General features: G+C 53.4%; 1 protein-coding gene across 1 annotated transcript in view; it reads left to right on the top strand.

Moving 5' to 3' along the window:
* Positions 1-21,573, top strand: part of THOC2 (THO complex subunit 2) — a 279,522-nt gene that overhangs the window by 197,984 nt on the left and 59,965 nt on the right. The window lies entirely within an intron of this gene.

Here is a 21,573-nt window from a genome sequence, read left to right as displayed (position 1 = left end):
TGCTGTATCAATGCGGCAGTATTTGCTGCTGTGGAAAATGCTGCGGATTTCCCACAAACGCTCATAACTGCATGTCAATTATTCATGCGGAATTATCTGCGGAATTCCTGCCTTTCCGCTATGGAGATACAGGGCGGGTATTCCGCACAAAGTCCTTACTGTATCCGCAGGTTTACCGCAACAATTCTGCTATACCACAGCAATGGATAGCTGCAGCTTCCGGGGACTTGCTGCGTGAACCTGCGGAAATACCTGCAGAAAAGTCCGCAGGCATGATCTCCCGTGGGCACATGGCCTTGGCATATCACATCTGATTCTTTCGCATCTGATGATGTATTCAAGTGTGACCTTGGCCTAACACTTCTGCTTCCATCTCCCAGCATTCTGTGTAGGGCAGAGGAGTACAGCTGAGCTGACAGTACTACGAGAGAGCTGAAGATGTGTTTGCAATGAGATAAAGCTCAGCTCTGCTGTACTTTTAGTTGTAATTATGCACAGCTCTGCAGTGAGATCAGGAATGCTGACGGTCAGTCATTACGTGTCCCGCAGTGGTAAGCTCTGATGGAAGACTCTCGGGGACATCTATGTCCTGCCCATAGATATTCACAGATTTCTCTGGGTATAAGACGTCCGATCTCAGACATCAAAGCATCATTTTATTCAGCTTTCTATGTCCTGTACTCCCAAATGGCGGCTTAAGAGTCTTGCTACTACTGACAGACTTTTTTTCAATGCTCTGGTATGTATCCTCTACAGATGAGTATAACATATCATCTCAGTTACTGGTGTCTATATATTACATAGATGTATCCTGCGCATCTGTACGTACGGCTGTGTGCACACACATGGTACAGAACGAAGATTACCTAGAACTAATCTCAGCTCTTAGGAGTTGTGAGGGATTAAGACCCCATCACACGCTACAATATATCTAACGATACGTCGTCGGGGTCACGGAGTTTGTGACGCACATCCAGCATCATTAGAGATGTCATAGTGTGTGACACCTCCGAACGACTGTTAACAAGCAAAAATACTCACCTTATTGTTGCTCGTTGACATGTCGTTAATTTTCATAATGTCGTTCCTCCTTCTGCGCGCTGGTTGTTCGTCGTTCCTGAGGCAGCACACATCGCTCCGTGTGACACCCCGGGAACGACTAACACAGCTTACCTGCGTCTCGCCGTCAATGAGGAAGGAAGGTGGTGGGCGGGATATTACGTCCCGCTCATCTCCGCTCCTCCGCTTCTATTGGGCGGCCCCTGTGCGACGTCGCTGTGACGCCGAACGTCCCACCCCCTTCAGGAAGAGGATGTTCGTCGCCCACAGCGACTTCGTTAGGGAGGTAAGTGCGTGTGACGGGGTTAACGACTTTGTGCACCACGGGCAACGAATTGCCTGTGACGCACAAACGACGGGGGCGGGTACGATCGCACGTGCGATCGCACGATAGATCGTCCCGTGTGACGCTGGCCTTAATCCCAGTTTCAAGATCCTCCCCCTCGGGTTCCTGAACTTGTGAGCAGAGGGTCCACTACATTAGTGATGGCCACCCTCTATATCTCTACCCTAGCTCAGTCCCAGTGAGAGGGCAACTAACTGTGTGTAGTGGTGGATTGTTGTGGTTTACCGGTGATGACCACCTCCGTATTCGAGATGAATACGGCACCCCGGATGAGGTGCAGTACCCTGTGGCACCTGAAGCCGCAGGGGCACCATACATGGACTACTCACAGTCACCATCCGGAGACCTTCCCTTTATAGCGGCCTACTGGATCTGATGCTAATGCACCAATCTAGCAGACATCATGGGTCCTCAAGCCACAGGTTCCCTTGATGATTTTTTTTTAAGGCACCTTTCAGATATTTTTTTAAAGGGTCTCTAATTTGCATGTACTTAAAGTATTCACCAGTGCTGTAGCCTCTGTTTAAAAAAAAAAATAAAAAAATATTTCTTTGTCGCTCCATTGGGAGACCCAGACAATTGGGTGTATAGCTTCTGCCTCCGGAGGCCACACAAAGTATTACACTTTAAAAAGTGTAACCCCTCCCCTCTGCCTATACACCCTCCCGTGGATCACGGGCTCCTCAGTTTTATGCTTTGTGTGGAAGGAGGCACACATCCACTCATGCATTCTCATATTAGTTATGTCGGTTGGAAGAAAAGAGGGCCCCCACGGGGCCCCCGGCATGTTCCCTTCTCACCCCACTACGTCTGCGGTGTTGTTAAGGTTGAGGTACCCATTGCGGGTACAAAGGCCGGAGCCTCATGCCGTCTCCTTCACCATCCCTTAGCGGCTCTGGGAGAAGTGGGATCCTGAGCGGTCATCCATTTACTGGGACCGTGCTCCCTCCGCAGCCCCTGTGGGAATCTGCCGGTCCGGAGTTTATTCAACCTCAGGGACCGGGCCCTGCAACTCAAAGGTACTCTGTGTCCCCATTGGGGACTGTGCAGGGAGCGCACCTTCTTCCCGGACGCTGCGGCAGCTGCTGAATTGAGAAGGCCGGCGGACTTCCGCGCCGACCGTGCCTGCTTGTCGGGCGCGGTCTGAAATTTAGTCCCCGGCTTCATCGCGGCCTAGTCGCAAAAATCCCGCCCCCGGGCCTGCCTGTCAGGGGTAAGGGCGGGACTGCCGACCTGACGTCGGATGTGAGGGCTGGAGCATCCTGCATGTTTCCTCCCCCCTCACTGATCACTGTGGGGACCCCAGATTCCCGCACTTTCCTGGCGCCGCCCACGGCTCCACTCCTCCCCTGAGAGCTCCGGCAGCCATTTTTTGGCATTCTGCCGGTGGAGGATTCTCAGTGAACAGCTCTGAAGCTCCGGGGGACCTAAGGCAGGGAATCTGGAGGACACACACTCCGCTTGTTAGCGGTCGGTAAGCCACACCGGTCACCCGGTGCTGGTCCCCCTAGGGTGCCGGAATAGATACATATTTATATATATATACTTCTGTTCGGTCGGGCTGTATACCCTATTTTGCCCATATACCCTCAGTGATCATTCTCCTAGGAGACAACAGCATGTCGCCCACAAGGAGCAAAGCTGTTAAGGCACAGGTTTTTTTTTTTTTTGCGGCCTGTACCTCTTGTGGGGCTATGTTACCTGCGGGTTCCACCTACCCTCACTGTGAGCAATGCTCGACCCCTGTTTCGCTTGCTCAGCCGGAGCCTCGGTCACTAGTGGGCCCCTCGGCTCATGTAGACCCCCCTGCTCCCCCTGTCCAGGCGGCAGGGACAGAGTTCGCCTCTTTCTTTGTCGCTCTATTGGGAGACCCAGACAATTGGGTGTATAGGCTATGCCTCCGGAGGCCGCACAAAGTATTACACTCAAAAGTGTTAAGCCCCTCCCCTTCTGCCTATACACCCCCGTGCTCCCACGGGCTCCTCAGTTTTTTGCTTTGTGCGAAGGAGGTCAGACACGCACGCACAGCTCCACAGATTGGTCAGCAGCAGCTGCTGACCATGTCGGATGGAAGAAAAGTGGGCCCATATAGGGCCCCCAGCATGCTCCCTTCTCACCTCACTCTTGTCGGCGGTGTTGTTAAGGTTGAGGTATCCATTGCGGGTACGGAGGCTGGAGCCCACATGCTGTTTTCCTTCCCCATCCCCCTCAGGGTTCTGGTGGAAGTGGGATCCTATCGGTCTTCAGGCACTGAGACCGTGCTTCATCCACAACTCCTGTGGAGCCTGCTGGATAGGAGCCGGGTATCGTTCAGGGACATGGCCCTGCTACTTGGAGGTACTCTGTATCCCTGTGGGGACCGCGCACAGCAACACTCCAGATTTGCTGGGTGTGCTAGTGCACCGGGGACCGCGGAGCTGACAGGGTTAATATGTGCCATTACACACTCAGCGTTGCTGAGTGTGTTTATGTATAGGGACTGTCGCATTGACCGCCGCTGCCTTGGAAATAATGCGGCGCGGCTGGGACTTGTAGTGCGCCGGGGACTTCCACGCCGGCCGCGCTTTTACGGCGGCCGCGTTTATTACTAGAGTCCCCGGCTTATTTGCGGCCTAGTTTCCTTTCCTCCCGCCCATGGCCCTGACAGGCAGGGGAAGGGCGGGACGCTACATAGAACGAGCAGCACTGAGGGCTGGAGCATGCTTTGCATACTCCACTCCCCTCACTGTGCACAGTGCAGGCACCAGTTCCCGCTCTTTCTGGGTCACGCCCACGGCTCCCTCCTCTCCTCAGGACGCATTCCTGTCAGCTCCTCGGACGCTGCAGAGGGGGACAAAATCTGGGAGACCCAGGCAGGGACTCTGGTGGCCTCACAACCGCTTTAAGCGGGTGGTAAGCAGCACCTGTGGTGCTAGCCCCATTGTGCAGTAGTGTAACATTATATGTTTACTTTACACTGTATAGTGCACAGTTGTTTTCTGGCTATATACCCTATTGTGTTGCTCAGGGAAGATAATAGCATGGCGCCCACGAAAGGCAGGGGTGCCAAAACACAGGCTTATTATGTTGCCTGCGCCGCATGTACGACCCCGCTACCGGCAGGTTCCACTGACCCTCATTGTCTGCACTGTTCGGCCCCTGTGGCACTTGCTCAGCCAGAGCCTCTGCTAGGGGGGGCCCAGGGGGAGCCACCTGCTAACACTGTTCAGGTGACAGGGACGGAGTTTGCAAAACTCTCTGAGACTATGGCTAAGATACTAGAAGCCTTGCAGTCCAGGCCGGTATCTCAGCACAGGGACTCTGTTGATTCTTTGTTCCCGGGCCCACCTCAGCTGGACCAACAATGTCCTCCCGGGGTATCTCATGGATCCCAAGCTGAGGGTTCTGACACAGACCCCAGCCCCAGACCGACTAAGCGAGCTCGCTTAGATTTTCCCTCGACATCATCATATTGTTCAGGGTCTCAGCGAGGGGAATCGCTGGTCGATGACGCGGAAGTAGCTGATCAGGTTTCTGATCATGAGGCCGCTCTCAATCTTGATACTCCGGACGGGGACGCCATAGTGAACGACCTTATTGCGTCCATCAATCGTATGTTGGATATTTCTCCCTCAGCTCCTCCGGCGGAGGAGTCGGCTTCCCAGCAGGAGAAATTCCGTTTCAGGTTTCCCAAGCGTACACCGAGTATGTTTCTGGACCACTCTGATTTCAGAGAGGCAGTCCAGAATCACCATGCTTGTCCAGATAAGCGTTTTTCTAAGCGCCTTAAGGATACACGTTACCCTTTCCCCCCTGACGTGGTCAAGGGCTGGACTCAGTGTCCCAAGGTGGATCCTCCAATCTCCAGACTGGCAGCTAGATCCATACTTGCAGTGGAAGATGGGGCTTTACTCAAAGATGCCACTGACAGGCAGATGGAGCTCTGGTTGAAATCCATCTATGAAGCTATCGGCGCTTCTTTTGCCCCAGCATTCGCAGCCGTATGGGCGCTACAAGCTATCTCAGCAGGTCAAGCGCAAATTGACGCAGCCACACGCACGTCCGCGCCACAGGTGGCGTCCATAACCACTCAGACGTCGGCATTTGCGTCTTACGCTATTAATGCTATCCTGGACTCTGCGAGCCGTACGGCGGTTGCAGCCGCCAATTCGGTGGTACTCCGCAGGGCCTTGTGGCTACGGGAATGGAAAGCAGATTCTGTTTCCAAAAAGCGCTTAACCAGTTTGCCAATTTCGGGCGAACGATTGTTTGGCGAGCGTTTAGATGAAATCATCAAACAATCCAAGGGAAAGGATACATCCTTACCCCAGCCCAAACCGAACATACCCCAACAGAGGAAGGGGCAGTCGAGGTTTCGGTCCTTTCGGGGCGCGGGCAGGTCCCAATTCTCCTCGTCCAAAAGGCCTCAGAAAGATCAAAGGAACTCTGATGCATGGCGGTCTAAGTCACGTCCTAAACAGTCCACCGGAGGTGCCGCTACCAAAGCGGCTTCCTCATGACTTTCGGCATCCCCACTCCGCATCCTCGGTCGGTGGCAGGCTCTCCCGCTTTTGCGACACCTGGCTGCCACGGGTAAAAGACCGTTGGGTGAGAGACATTCTGTCTCACGGTTACAAGATAGAGTTCACCTCTCGTCCCCCGACTCGATTCTTCAGGTCATCCCCGCCTCCCGAGCGAGCCGAGGCTCTTCTGCAGGCGCTGGGCATTCTGAAGGCAGAAGGAGTGGTGGTCCCTGTTCCTCTTCAGCAACAGGGCCACGGTTTTTACTCCAACTTGTTTGTGGTCCCAAAGAAGGACGGGTCTTTTCGACCTGTCCTGGACCTGAAACTTCTCAACAAACACGTAAAGACCAGGCGGTTCCGGATGGAATCCCTCCGCTCCGTCATCGCCTCAATGTCCCAGGGAGATTTCCTTGCATCGATCGATATCAAGCATGCTTATCTCCACGTACCGATTGCTCCAGAGCACCAGCGCTTCTTGCGCTTCGCCATAGGGAACGAACACCTGCAGTTCGTGGCACTGCCGTTCGGCCTGGCAACAGCCCCACGGGTTTTCACCAAGGTTATGGATACTGTAGTAGCGGTCCTCCACTCTCAGGGTCACTCGGTGATCCCGTACTTGGACGATCTGTTGATCAAGGCACCCTCTCTAGAGGCATGCCAACACAGCCTCGACGCTACCCTGGAGACTCTCCAGAGTTTCGGGAGGATCATCAATTTTCCAAAGTCAAATCTGACACCGGCCCAATCGCTGACATACCTTGGCATGGAGTTTCATACCCTCTCAGCGATAGTGAAGCTTCCGCTGATCAAGCAGCGGTCACTACAGACAGGGGTACAATCTCTCCTTCAAGGTCGGTCACACACCTTGAGACGCCTCATGCACTTCCTGGGGAAGATGGTGGCAGCAATGGAGGCAGTTCCTTTCGCGCAATTTCACCTGCGTCCTCTTCAATGGGACATCCTTCGCAAATGGGACAGGAAGCCGACGTCCCTCGACAGGAACGTCTCCCTCTCGCAGGCGACCAAAGCTTCCCTTCGGTGGTGGCTTCTTCCCACTTCATTATCGAAAGGGAAATCCTTCCTACCCCCATCCTGGGAGGTGGTCACGACGGACGCGAGTCTGTCAGGGTGGGGAGCGGTTTTTCTCCACCACAGGGCTCAGGGTACGTGGACCCAGCAAGAGTCCTCGCTTCAGATCAATGTTCTGGAAATACGGGCAGTGTATCTTGCCCTGAAAGCGTTCCAGCAGTGGCTGGAAGGCAAGCAGATCAGAATTCAGTCAGACAATTCCACAGCGGTGGCATACATCAACCACCAAGGCGGCACACGCAGTCGGCAAGCCTTCCAGGAAGTCCGGCGGATTCTACTGTGGGTGGAAGCCACGGCCTCCACCATCTCCGCAGTTCACATTCCAGGCGTGGAAAACTGGGAAGCAGATTATCTCAGTCGCCAGGGCATGGACGCAGGGGAATGGTCCCTTCACCCGGACGTGTTTCAGGAGATCTGTTGCCGCTGGGGGGTGCCGGACGTCGACCTCATGGCGTCCCGGCACAACAACAAGGTACCAGCGTTCATGGCACGGTCTCAAGATCCCAGAGCTCTGGCGGCAGACGCCTTAGTTCAGGATTGGTCGCAGTTTCAGCTCCCTTATGTGTTTCCTCCGCTGGCACTGTTGCCCAGAGTGTTACGCAAGATCAGGGCCGACTGCCGCCGCGTCATCCTCGTCGCTCCAGACTGGCCGAGGCGGTCGTGGTACCCGGATCTGTGGCATCTCACGGTCGGCCAACCGTGGGCACTACCAGACCGACCAGATTTGCTGTCTCAAGGGCCGTTTTTCCATCTGAATTCTGCGGCCCTCAACCTGACTGTGTGGCCATTGAGTCCTGGATCCTAGCGTCTTCAGGGTTATCTCAAGACGTCATTGCCACTATGAGACAAGCTAGGAAACCAACGTCCGCCAAGATCTACCACAGGACGTGGAAAATTTTCCTGTCGTGGTGCTTTGCTCAGGGTATTTCTCCCTGGCCTTTTGCTTTGCCCACTTTTCTGTCCTTCCTTCAATCTGGACTGGAAAAGGGTTTGTCGCTCAGCTCCCTTAAGGGACAAGTCTCGGCGCTCTCTGTGTTTTTCCAGAAGCGCCTAGCCAGACTTCCACAGGTACGCACGTTCCTGCAGGGGGTTTGTCACATCGTCCCTCCTTACAAGCGGCCGTTAGAACCCTGGGATCTGAACAGGGTGCTGACGGTTCTTCAGAAACCACCATTCGAGCCAATGAGGGATATTTCTCTCTCACGCCTTTCGCAGAAAGTGGTTTTTCTAGTAGCGGTCACTTCACTTCGGAGAGTGTCTGAGCTAGCAGCGCTGTCATGCAAAGCCCCTTTCCTGGTGTTTCACCAGGACAAGGTGGTTTTGCGTCCGGTTCCGGAATTTCTCCCTAAGGTGGTATCCCCCTTTCATCTCAATCAGGATATCTCCTTACCTTCTTTTTGTCCTCATCCAGTTCACCAATGTGAAAAGGATTTGCACTTGTTAGATCTGGTGAGAGCACTCAGACTCTACATTTCTCGTACGGCGCCCCTGCGCCGCTCGGATGCACTCTTTGTCCTTGTCGCTGGCCAGCGTAAAGGGTCACAGGCTTCCAAATCAACCCTGGCTCGGTGGATCAAGGAGCCAATTATCGAAGCTTACCGTTCGGCTGGGCTTCCGGTTCCCTCAGGGCTGAAGGCCCATTCTACCAGAGCCGTGGGCGCGTCCTGGGCTTTGAGGCACCAGGCTACGGCTCAGCAGGTGTGTCAGGCGGCTACCTGGTCGAGCCTGCACACTTTCACGAAGCACTATCAGGTGCATACCTATGCTTCGGCGGATGCCAGCCTAGGTAGACGAGTCCTTCAGGCGGCGGTTGCCCACCTGTAGGAAGAGGCCGTTTTACGGCTCTTTTACGAGGTATTATTTTACCCACCCAGGGACTGCTTTTGGACGTCCCAATTGTCTGGGTCTCCCAATAGAGCGACAAAGAAGAAGGGAATTTTGTTTACTTACCGTAAATTCCTTTTCTTCTAGCTCTAATTGGGAGACCCAGCACCCGCCCCTGTTTTTTTGTGTACACATGTTGTTCATGTTGAATGGTTTCAGTTCTCCGATATTCCTTCGGATTGAAGTTACGTTAAACCAGTTTATAATTCTTTTTCCTCCTCCTTGCTTTTGCACCAAAACTGAGGAGCCCGTGGGAGCACGGGGGTGTATAGGCAGAAGGGGAGGGGCTTAACACTTTTGAGTGTAATACTTTGTGCGGCCTCCGGAGGCATAGCCTATACACCCAATTGTCTGGGTCTCCCAATTAGAGCTAGAAGAAAAGGAATTTACGGTAAGTAAACAAAATTCCCTTCTTTGCTGAGAAACTCTCTGAGTCACTTTCACAATCCATGGCTCAGTCTATGGACAAATGGTCTGCCAAGCTGCTAGAAGCTTTGCAGTCCAGACCGGTCCTTACACAGGCCCCGGCCCCTGTTGGATCGTCGCCTCCAGGCCCCTCTCGGTCCGCGCCGCAGCGCGCTCCCAGGTTGGGCCCTAGGTCTCACGTGGAGGACTCCTGCCCGGACCACAGTCCTAGACAGGCTAAGCAGGCTCGCTGGGAATCTTCCCCGACTTCTTCACGCTGCTCGGGTTCCCAGCTTGAGGACTCTCTGGAGGACGAGGCGGACGTCGCAGCTCAGGGCTCTGACCCTGACGTCGCCCTTAACCTTGATACACCTGAAGGGGACGCCTTAGTGAATGATCTTATCTCGTCCATCAACCAGGTGTTGGATCTCTCTCCCCCGCCTCCTACTATAGAGGAGTCGGCGTCTCAGCAGGAGAAACACCAGTTTCGGTTCCCCAAACGTACACGTAGTGCGTTTTTCCATCACTCTAACTTCAGAGACGCTGTCCAGAAGCCCAGAGCGGTTCCGGACAAGCGCTTTACTAAGCGCCTCACTGACACGCGTTACCCCTTCCCCTCTGATGTCGTTAAGGGTTGGGCTCAATGTCCCAAGGTGGATCCTCCAGTCTCAAGATTGGCGGCTAGATCCGTGGTGTCGGTTGCAGATGGCTCATCGCTAAAGGATGCCACTGACAGGCAGATAGAGCTCCTGGTGAAGTCCATCTATGAGGCCACGGGCGCGTCTTTTGCCCCGGCCTTTGCAGCCGTGTGGGCACTCCAAGCTATCTCAGCTTGTCTGGCTGAGATTAATGCTGTCACACGTAATTCTGCCCCGCAAGTTGCGTCTTTTGACAATTGAGCTTTTTCTTCCTACGCCATGAACGCAGTCCTAGACTCTGCTAGCCGTACAGCTGTGGCATCCACTAACTCTGTGGCAGTCCGCAGGGCCATGTGGCTGCGCGAATGGAAGGCAGACTCTGCCTCCAAGAGGTTCTTAACCGGTTTGCCGTTTTCTGGCGACCGCTTGTTTGGCGAATGATTAGATGAGATTATTAAGGAATCCAAGGGAAAGGACTCCTCCTTACCCCAATCGAAACCTAAGAGACCTCAGCAACGGAAAATTCAATCGAGGTTTCGGTCTTTTCGTCCCTCCGCCAAGCCCCAATCCTCTTCGTCCAGCAGGCCGGAGAAAGGCCAGAGGAACTCCAATGCGTGGCGGTCCAAGTCATGCCCCCAAAAGGCCGCAGGAGGCACTGCCTCCAAGGCGGCCTCCTCATGACTCTCGGCATCCCCTAGCCGCATCCTCGGTCGGTGGCAGGCTCTTCTGCTTTGGCGACGCCTGGTGGCCACATGTTCAAGACCGATGGGTGAGAGACATTCTGTCTCACGGTTACAGGATAGAGTTCAGCTCTCGTCCTGCGGCTCGTTTCTTCAGAACCTCTCCGCCCCCCGCTCAGGCCGACGCACTTTTTCAGGCAGTGGACGCTCTGAAGACAGAAGGAGTTGTAATCCCCGTTCCCCTTCAGGAACGTGGTCGCGGCTTTTACTCCAACTTGTTCGTGGTGCCAAAAAAGGACGGATCATTCCGTCCCGTTCTGGACCTCAAGCTACTCAACAGACATGTGAGAACCAGACTGTTTCGGATGGAATCTCTCCGCTCGGTCATCGCCTCGATGTCACAAGGAGACTTCCTAGCATCGATCGACATCAAGGATGCTTATCTCCACGTGCCGATCGCACCCGAACATCAACGCTTCTTGCGTTTCGCCATCGGGGACGAACACCTTCAGTTCGTGGCATTGCCTTTCGGCCTGGCGACAGCCCCACGGGTTTTCACCAAAGTCATGGCATCCGTTGTGGCGGTCCTATACTCTCAGGGCCACTCGGTGATTCCCTACTTAGACGATCTCCTAGTCAGGGCCCCTTCTCGGGTGGCGTGTCAACACAGCCTTACCGTCGCTCTGGCGACTCTCCAGCAGTTCGGGTGGATCATCAACTTCCCGAAATCCAAGTTGACACCGACCCAATCACTGACTTACCTCGGGATGGAGTTTCATACACAGTCAGCGGTAGTCAAGCTACCGCGGGACAAACAGCTCTCTCTGCAGGCAGGGGTGCAATCACTTCTTCGGAGTCAGTCACCCCCCTTAAGGCGCCTCATGCACTTCCTGGGGAAGATGGTGGTAGCGATGGAGGCAGTGCCGTTCGCGCAATTCCATCTGCGGCCACTCCAATGGGACATTCTCTGCAAATGGGACAGGAGGTCGGCTTCCCTCGACAGGAACGTTTCTCTTTCCCTTGCAACCAAGACGTCACTTCAGTGGTGGCTCCTTCCCAATTCTCTATCGCAGGGAAAATCCTTCCTACCCCCAACCTGGGCTGTGGTCACCACGGACGCGAGCCTGTCAGGGTGGGGAGCGGTTTTTCTCCACCACAGGGCTCAGGGAACCTGGACTCCGATAGAGTCTTCCCTTCAGATCAATGTTCTGGAGATAAGGGTAGTGTATCTAGCCCTATTGGCTTTCCATCGGTGGCTGGAGGGCAGGCAGATCCGTATCCAGTCGGACAACGCCACTGCCGTCGCCTACATCAACCACCAAGGCGGCACTCGCAGTCGTCAAGCCTTCCAGGAAGTCCGGCGGATTCTGCAGTGGGTGGAAGCCACAGCCTCCACCATCTCCGCAGTTCACATCCCGGGCGTAGAAAACTGGGAAGCAGATTTTCTCAGTCATCAGGGCATGGATGCGGGGGAATGGTCTCTGCACCCAGAAGTGTTTCGAGAGATCTGTCGCCGCTGGGGAACGCCGGACGTCGATCTCATGGCGTCACGGCACAACAACAAAGTCCCGGCATTCATGGCACGGTCTCAGGATCACAGAGCTCTGGCGGCGGACGCGTTAGTTCAGGATTGGTCGCAGTTTCGACTGCCTTATGTGTTTCCTCCTCTGGCGATGCTGCCCAGAGTGTTACGCAAGATCAGGTCCGACTGCCGTCGCGCCATTCTCGTCGCTCCAGACTGGCCGAGGCGGTCGTGGTACCCGGATCTGTGGCATCTCACGGTGGGTCAACCGTGGGCGCTTCCAGACCGCCCAGACTTGCTGTCACAAGGCCCGTTTTTCCATCTGAATTCTGTGGCCCTCAACCTGACTGTGTGGCCATTGAGTCCTGGCTCCTCCATTGAGTCCTGGCTCCTAGCGTCTTCAGGGTTATCTCAGGATGTCATTGCCACCATGAGACAGGCCAGGAAGCCAACGTCCGCCAACATCTATTACAGGTCTTGGCAAAGCTTCTTATCCTGGTGCTCTGATAACGGTTTTCCTCCATGGCCGTTTGCCTTACCCACTTTTCTTTCATTCCTTCAATCCGGAATGGACAAGGGTTTGTCACTCGGCTCTCTCAAGGGCTAAGTATCGGCGCTCTCCGTATTTTTTCAAAAGCGCCTAGCCAGGCTTCCGCAGGTCCGCACGTTCCTGCAGGGAGTTTGCCACATAGTCCCACCTTACAAGCGTCCGCTGGAACAGTGGGATCTTAACAGGGTGCTAACGGCTCTTCAGAAACCACCTTTCGAGCCGCTGCGGGATGTCTCTTTATCACGTCTTTCACAGAAGGTGGCCTTTCTAGTGGCAGTTACATCACTCCGGAGAGTGTCTGAGCTTGCAGCGCTGTCATGCAAAGCCCCCTTCCTGGTCTTTCACCAGGATAAGGTGGTTCTGCGTCCGGTCCCGGATTTTCTCCCTAAGGTGGTATGTCCTTTTCATCTCAATCAGGATATTTCCTTGCCTTCATTTTGCCCTAATCCAATTCACCAATGTGAAAAGGATTTGCACTCTTTGGATCTGGTGAGAGCACTCCGACTCTACGTGTCTCGCACGGCGCCCCTGCGTCGTTCAGATGCGCTCTTTGTCCTTATCGCTGGCCAGCGTAAGGGTTCGCAGGCTTCCAAGTCAACCTTGGCTCGGTGGATCAAGGAACCGATTCTCGAAGCCTACCGTTCTTCTGGGCTTCCGCTTCCTTCAGGGCTGAAAGCCCATTCTACCAGAGCCGTGGGTGCGTCCTGGGCATTGCGGCACCCAGGGCTACGGCTCAGCAGGTGTGTCAGGCAGCTCTGTGGTCTAGTCTGCACACTTTCACGAAACACTATCAAGTGCATACCTATGCTTCGGCAGACGCCAGTCTAGGTAGGCGAGTCCTTCAGGCGGCGGTTGCCAACCTGTAAGAGGGGGCCGTTTCGGCTCTTTTTATTGAGGTATTCTTTTACCCACCCAGGGACTGCTTTTGGACGTCCCAATTGTCTGGGTCTCCCAATGGAGCGACAAAGAAGAAGGGAATTTTGTTTACTTACCGTAAATTCCTTTTCTTCTAGCTCCTATTGGGAGACCCAGCACCCGCCCCTGTTCCCTTCGGGCTGGTTGTTCTTTTGTGTACACATGTTGTTCATGTTGAATTGTTCTTTTGGTTCATGGTTTTCAGTTCTCCGAACATCCTTCGGATTGAATTTACCCTAGACTAATTTATAAGTTTTCTCCTTCCTGCTTTTGCACCAAAACTGAGGAGCCCGTGATCCACGGGAGGGTGTATAGGCAGAGGGGAGGGGTTACACTTTTTAAAGTGTAATACTTTGTGTGGCCTCCGGAGGCAGAAGCTATACACCCAATTGTCTGGGTCTCCCAATAGGAGCTAGAAGAAAAGGAATTTACGGTAAGTAAACAAAATTCCCTTCATATATATATATATATATCTATCTCTCTATATCTATCTATATAGATAGGTATCTATCTCTATATCTATCTATATAGATAGATAGATAGATAGATAGATAGATGGAGATATATATATATATATATATATATATATATATATATATATAGATATCTCTATCTATATATATATATATATATATATAAAATCAAATCGCGTCTCAGTTTTTTGTTTGTTTTTTTTTTTGTTTTTTTTTTTCTTTCATGCGACTTAAAGCCTTTTAAAAAAACAAAAAAAAAACCAAACTTGTGAGGCTGGAAAGTGTTGTATCCAGTAATTAACTGGCTCCTTACTGCATGTTGAGAAGGAGCAGAATTCTGAGTACATTGCTGACATGGGGAAGAGTTGAAACAGAAGTAATAGGCGATCGTCACTTTAACTTCAATGACATAACATCACCTAAGGCTGTGTGCCCACGATCAGTGTTTGCACCGTTTTGGATGCAGCATGATGTCGCTGCGTCCAAGACACTGCGTTGTACAGTACAATCGCATTGGATGGGATTTATAGAAATCCTATGCCCACTGTGCGTATACGGCCCGCAGTGAAAACTGACCTGCTGTGCAGCTTTCTGAGTCGCATCATGTCAATTCTTTGCTGCGGAGTCACAAGCGTCCTCAGTAGTGAGAACACAGACGAGAGACCGCAGCGCACTAAACTGAACCCTGATTGTGGGCACGGGCAGCTGCGGTCTCCTGCGGAGGAGACTTTCGGCCCCACAGGTCAGGACCCACTGTGTCCAGGATTCAGCAGATCCTAATCGTTGGCACATAACCTAAAGACAGTTTTCAATGTTCTGGAGTACCCCGCCAGTCTCATTATACAATTTTACATGATTTATGCAGCTGATGAAATGTTTTCTACCAAATATTTTCTACCAATTAAAACTTCTCTGGTGGTGTAAAAAGTGGAGGGGTCAATGTCATATTTTAGTGCACGAGGGAAGATTAGGAAGGTTTTGCATGTAGTCTTAGGGGTACTTTGCACACTACGACATCGCAAGCCGATGTTTGCGATGCCGAGCGCGATAGTCCCCGCCCCCGTCGCAGCTGCGATATCTTGTGATAGCTGCTGTAGCGAACATTAGCGCTACGGCAGCTTCACACGCACTCACCTGCCCTGCGACGTCGCTCTGGCCGGCGACCCACCTCCTTCCTAAGGGGGCAGGTCGTGCGGCGTCACAGCGACGTCACACGGCAGGCGGCCAATAGAAGCAGAGGGGCGGAGATGAGCGGGACGTAAACATTTCACCCACCTCCTTTTTTCCGCATTGTCGGCGTGAGCCGCAGGACGCAGGTAAGCTGATGTTCCTCGCTCCTGCGGCTTCACACACAGCGATGTGTGCTGCCACAGGGAAACGAGGAAGAACATCGTACCGTCGCTGCAGCGAAATTTTGAAAATGTCAGACACTACACCGATGATACGATTACAACGCTTTTGCGCTCGTTAATCATATCAAAAAGGATTTACACACTACGGCATCGACAGCGACGCCGGATGTGCGTCACTTTCGATTTGATCCCACCGACATCGCAGCTGTGATGTCGTAGTGTGCAAAGTACCCCTTAGTGTTTCTAAGCCATGCGTTCAATATACACATGTAGCTTTACAGCACGCACATATATATATATATTACACAGCTCTGCTACATGCACACATTCACTTCTATTGCATACAGTGTGTCCACTCATATCCTGTCCACCGCCTTTAACTTGAAAATGGCGGCAGCTATAAGCATAGAAGTGTTGTCTAGGTGTAGTAAAGTAGCCATGCTAAACGCTACACACACACACACACACACACACACACACACACACACACACACACACACACACACACACACACACCTCAGCTACGCACTCATACAACTCTACTACACACACACCCCTCTGCAGCATGCACACATACACCACTGAAACATGTATAATAAACATACACAGTTCTGTTCCATGCACCCATACACCTCTGTTACATATACACACAGCTCTGCTACATGTATACTTATGTGTCTGATATAGAAAAAGATAATGACTGTGTCGCCCCAGGGATGTCGCTCCAGCTTCAGGGACGCCACAGGGTCTTCTTTTAATATGGCAAACAGGTATGTTAGTTTTTGTAAATGTGTCGTGATGCCACTCACGGCTTGCGGTCAGGGATATGGATGACCGCCACTGCAGGTTTAACGAGCGTCTGGGGCTGATGGGGTCTGCAGTCGGATGGTGTGGCCTCCTGTGAGTGAGGCAGGCTCCAGGGGCTCGGGTATGTAAGGTAGCGGGTCCCGGAAAAATTCAGACAGAGTCCAAAAGTCATTTAACTGGTTTTCTTTGTCGCTCCATTGGGAGACCCAGACAATTGGGTGTATAGCTACTGCCTCCGGAGGCCACACAAAGTATTACACTTAAAAGTGTAAAGCCCCTCCCCTTCTGCCTATACACCCCCCGTGGGATCACGGGCTCCTCAGTTTTCAAGCTTTGTGCGTAGGAGGTCAGACATCCACGCATAGCTCCACTGTTTAGTCAGCAGTAGCTGCTGACTATGTCGGATGGAAGAAAAGAGGGCCCATACTAGGGCCCCCAGCATGCTCCCTTCTCACCCCACTCTTGGCGGTGTTTGTTAAGGTTGAGGTATCCATTGCGGGTACGGAGGCTGGAGCCCACATGCTGCTTTCCTTCCCCATCCCCCTTAGGGCTCTGGGTGAAGTGGGATCCTACCGGTCTCCAGGCACATGAGACCGTGCTCCATCCACAGCCACTGGGGTATCTGCTGGATATGGAGCTGAGTATCGTCAGGGACAGGGCCCTGCTACGTCAAGGTACTCTGTGTCCCCGTACAGACCGCGCGCAGACACACTGCAGCATTGCTGGGTGTGTTAGTGCGCTGGGGACAACAGCGCTGCGCGCTTGTGCCACTACTCACTACAGCTTGGCTGAGTTAGTTAATGTATTGGGGGACTGCCGCGCCGGCCGCTGCTGTCAGTTTTACACTGCGGCGCGGCTGGGACTTGTAGTGCGCCGGGGACTTCCGCGCTGGCCGTGCTTATTGTCGGCCGCGCTTGTTACTCGAGTCCCCGGCTTTTGCGGCCTAGTCTCGTTGCTTTCCCGCCCCCAGGCCTGCCAGTCAGGGGAAGGGCGGGACGCTGTACAGGACGTCAGCGCCGAGGGCTGGAGTCTGCTTTGCATACTCCAGCCCCCTCACTGAACACAGTGGGACGCCAGTTTCCCGCACTTTGTCTGAGGCACGCCCACGGTACGCCCCTCTTCACAGGACGCCGGCAGCCATTCCTGTGTGCAGTCGGAGCTGGAGAAGGGAGACAAGCTCTGGGGGACCCAGACACGGGATTCTGGCGACCACACACCCGCTTTTGAGCGGGCGGTAAGCAGCACCTGAAGTGCTGACCCCACTAGCGCCGAAGTGTTCATTTGTACTTTTATGCTTGTATTCTATACATTGCACTGTACGGTCGCTGTTCTTGTCTATATACCCTCCTAGATTGCTCAGAGGACAGCATGTCGTCCGCAAAAAGCAAGGGTGCCAAGGCACAGGCTTTCTATGCTGCTTGTACCGCTTGTGAGGCTGTTCTACTGGCAGGTTCCACTGATCCCCATTGTGTGCAATGTTCGGCCCCTGTGGCACTTGCTCAGCCGGGGTCTCTGCTAGAGGTGACCCAGGGAGAACCACCTGTGAACACTGTCCAGGTGACAGGGACGGAGTTTGCAATTTTTGCTGATAGATTGTCTGTGACTATGACTAAAATTCTAGAAACTTTGCAGTCCAGACCGGTACCTCAGACCATGGGCACTGTTGAATCATTGCCCCCTGGTCCCCCTCAGTTGGAACAACTCCGGGCTCCGGGGGTGTCCCATGCATCCCAGGGTGAAGGCTCTGACACGGACGACAGTCCCAGACGGCCTAAGCGAGCTCGCTGGGAACGGCCCTCGACATCATCACACTGGTCAGGGTCCCAGCAGGAGGACTCTCTGTATGATGAAGCGGAGGTAGCTGATCAGGATTCTGATCCTGAGACCGCTCTCAATCTGGATACACCTGAGGGTGACGCTATAGTGAATGATCTTATAGCGTCCATCAATAGAATGTTGGATATTTCTCCCTCAGCTCCTCCAGTGGAGGAGTCAGCTTCACAGCAGGAGAAATTCCATTTCAGGTATCCCAAGCGTAAATTGAGTACTTTTCTGGACCACTCTGACTTCAGGGAGGCAGTCCAGAATCACCATGCTTATCCAGATAAGCGTTTCTCCAAACGCCTTAAGGATACACGTTATCCCTTCCCTCCTGACGTGGTCAAGGGCTGGACCCAGTGTCCCAAGGTGGATCCTCCAATCTCCAGGCTTGCGGCTAGATCCGTAGTTGCAGTGGAAGATGGGGCTTCACTTAAAGATTCCACGGACAGACAGATGGAGCTCTGGTTGAAATCCATCTATGAAGCTATCGGCGCGTCGTTTGCTCCAGCATTCGCAGCCGTGTGGGCACTCCAAGCTATTTCAGCTGGTCTGGCGCAGATTGACACTGTCACACGTACATCTGTTCCGCAAGTGGCATCCTTAACCTCTCAAATGTCGGCATTTGCGTCTTACGCTATTAATGCTGTCCTGGACTCTACGAGCCGTACGGCAGTGGCGTCCGCCAACTCCGTGGTTTTACGCAGAGCCTTGTGGTTAAGGGAATGGAAGGCAGATTCTGCTTCCAAAAAGTGCTTAACCAGTTTGCCATTTTCTGGTGACCGACTGTTTGGTGAGCGATTGGATGAAATCATTAAACAATCCAAGGGTAAGGATTCATCCTTACCTCAGCCCAGACCAAACAAACCCCAACAGAGGAGGGGACAGTCGAGGTTTCGGTCCTTTCGAGGCTCGGGCAGGTCCCTATTCTCCTCGTCCAAAAGGTCTCAAAAGGATCAGAGGAGCTCAGATTCTTGGAGGGCTCAGTCACGCCCGAAAAAGACAGCCGGAGGAACTGCTACCAAGGCGGCTTCCTCATGACTTTCGGCCCCCTCTCTCCGCATCCTCGGTCGGTGGCAGGCTCTCCCGCTTTGGCGACATTTGGCTGCTACAGGTCCAAGACCGTTGGGTGAGAGACATTCTGTCTCACGGGTACAGGATAGAGTTCAGTTCTCGTCCTCCGACTCGATTCTTCAGAACGTCTCCGCCTCCCGACCGAGCCGATGCTCTTCTGCAGGCGGTGTGCACTCTAAAGGCAGAAGGAGTGGTGATCCCTGTTCCTCTTCAGCAGCAAGGTCACGGTTTTTACTCCAATTTGTTTGTGGTGCCAAAAAAGGACGGGTCTTTCCGTCCTGTTCTGGACCTAAAACTGCTCAACAAGCACGTGAAAACCAGGCGGTTCCGGATGGAATCCCTCCGCTCCGTCATCGCCGCAATGTCTCAAGGAGATTTCCTAGCATCAATAGACATCAAGGATGCTTATCTCCACGTGCCGATTGCTCTAGAGCATCAGCGTTTTCTACGCTTCGTTATAGGAGACGAACACCTTCAGTTTGTATCTCTGCCTTTCGGTCTGGCGACAGCCCCATGGGTCTTCACCAAGGTCATGGCAGCAGTAGTAGCAGTCCTGCACTCTCAGGGACACTCTGTGATCCCTTACTTAGACGATCTGCTTGTCAAGGCGCCCTCTCAAGAGGCATGCCAACACAGCCTGAACGTTGCGCTGGAGACTCTCCAGAGTTTCGGGTGGATCATCAACTTTTCCAAGTCAAATCTAACCCCGACCCAGTCGCTAACTTATCTTGGCATGGAGTTTCATACTCTCTCAGCGATAGTGAAGCTTCCGCTGGACAAACAACGTTCACTACAGATAGGGGTGCAATCTCTCCTTCAAGGCCAGTTGCACCCCTTGAGGCGCCTCATGCACTTCCTAGGGAAGATGGTAGCAGCAATGGAGGCAGTCCCTTTCGCGCAGTTTCATCTGCGTCCACTACAATGGGACATTCTCCGCCAATGGGACGGGAGGTCGACGTCCCTCGACAGGAACGTCTCCCTTTCTCAGGCGGCCAAGGATTCTCTTCGGTGGTGGCTGCTTCCCACCTCATTGTCGAAAGGGAAATCCTTCCTACCCCCATCCTGGGCGGTGGTCACGACAGATGCGAGTCTGTCAGGGTGGGGAGCGGTCTTTCTCCACCACAGGGCTCAAGGTACGTGGACTCAGCAAGAGTCCACCCTTCAGATCAATGTTCTGGAAATCAGGGCAGTGTATCTTGCCCTGCAAGCCTTCCAGCAGTGGCTGGAAGGCAAGCAGATCCGAATTCAGTCGGACAACTCCACAGCGGTGGCATACATCAACCACCAAGGCGGAACACGCAGTCGACAAGCCTTCCAGGAAGTCCGGCGGATTCTGAGGTGGGTGGAAGACACGGCCTCCACCATATCCGCAGTTCACATCCCGGGCGTAGAAAATTGGGAAGCAGACTTCCTCAGTCGCCAGGGTATGGACGCAGGGGAATGGTCTCTTCACCCGGACGTGTTTCAGGAGATCTGTCGCCGCTGGGGGATGCCGGACGTCGACCTAATGGCGTCCCGGCACAACAACAAGGTCCCGGCTTTCATGGCACGGTCTCACGATCACAGAGCTCTGGCGGCAGACGCCTTAGTTCAGGATTGGTCACAGAGTCGGCTACCTTATGTGTTTCCACCTCTGGCACTGTTGCCCAGAGTGCTACGCAAGATCAGGTCCGACTGCCGCCGCGCCATCCTCGTCGCTCCAGACTGGCCGAGAAGGTCGTGGTATCCGGATCTGTGGCATCTCGCGGTAGGCCAACCGTGGGCACTACCAGACCGGCCAGACTTGCTGTCTCAAGGACCGTTTTTCCATCTGAATTCTGCGGCCCTGAACCTGACTGTGTGGCCATTGAGTCCTGGATCCTAGCGTCTTCAGGATTATCTCAAGAGGTCATTGCTACCATGAGACAGGCTAGGAAACCAACGTCCGCCAAAATCTACCACAGGACGTGGAAGATTTTCTTATCTTGGTGCTCTACTCAGGGAGTTTCTCCCTGGCCATTTGCATTACCTTCTTTTCTTTCCTTCCTGCAATCCGGTTTGGAAAAAGGTTTGTCGCTAGGCTCCCTTAAAGGACAAGTCTCAGCGCTATCTGTATTTTTTCAGAAGCGCCTAGCCCGACTTCCTCAGGTACGCACGTTCCTGCAGGGAGTTTGCCACTTAGTTCCTCCTTACAAGCGGCCATTAGAACCTTGGGATCTGAACAGGGTTCTAATTGCTCTCCAGAAGCCGCCTTTCGAGCCTATGAGGGATGTTCCCCTTTCTCGCCTTTCACAGAAAGTGGCCTTTCTAGTAGCGGTCACGTCTCTTCGGAGAGTGTCGGAGCTCGCAGCGCTGTCATGCAAAGCTCCCTTCCTGGTATTTCACCAGGACAAGGTGGTTCTGCGACCGATTCCCGAGTTTCTTCCTAAGGTGGTATCCCCCTTTCATCTCAATCAGGATATCTCCTTACCTTCTTTTTG

This window comes from Anomaloglossus baeobatrachus, chromosome 9 (assembly GCF_048569485.1).
Source record: "Anomaloglossus baeobatrachus isolate aAnoBae1 chromosome 9, aAnoBae1.hap1, whole genome shotgun sequence".
Taxonomy (NCBI): Eukaryota; Metazoa; Chordata; class Amphibia; order Anura; family Aromobatidae; genus Anomaloglossus; species Anomaloglossus baeobatrachus.
The sequence above is the reverse complement of the archived record's forward strand: the minus strand, read 5'-3'. Positions and strand labels throughout refer to the sequence as shown.